Here is a 355-nt window from a genome sequence, read left to right on the forward strand (position 1 = left end):
CTAAAGTAGGCATATGAGTGGGTGATACAAACCTACGAGACGCATGCGCTGTCGAAGGGAAGAGAAACAAACGTACTAACGCACGCATTTTTTACCCGGAGTGGCCAAGTGAAGATCCATCCATCCATCCATTGCCAGACGCCATGTATCCCAGACGGGGTGGCCAATGGCTTAGAGTCAATTGTTTTACAGGAAGGGGCACTAATCCTCCACCAACCCCACTTGACACGTAGGGATGCCAACAGCATCTGGTGTTCCCAGGCGGTCACCCATCCAAGTACTAACCAGACCCAACGTTGCTTAACTTCGCTGATCGGACGGGAAGCGGTGTACTCAACGTGGTATGGCCGTTGGC

At 52.4% G+C, this 355-nt stretch overlaps 1 non-coding gene across 1 annotated transcript; it reads right to left on the reverse strand.

The window, feature by feature from the left end:
• Positions 1-236: 236 nt before the first annotated feature.
• Positions 237-355, reverse strand: LOC145389494 (5S ribosomal RNA). The gene has a single exon (XR_013895471.1). It is a non-coding gene; the product is annotated as a 5S ribosomal RNA (ribosomal RNA).

This window comes from Coenobita brevimanus, chromosome 117 (genome assembly GCF_032717465.1).
Source record: "Coenobita brevimanus isolate Jiangsu-jjx chromosome 117, ASM3271746v2, whole genome shotgun sequence".
NCBI classification, from domain to species: domain Eukaryota; kingdom Metazoa; phylum Arthropoda; class Malacostraca; order Decapoda; family Coenobitidae; genus Coenobita; species Coenobita brevimanus.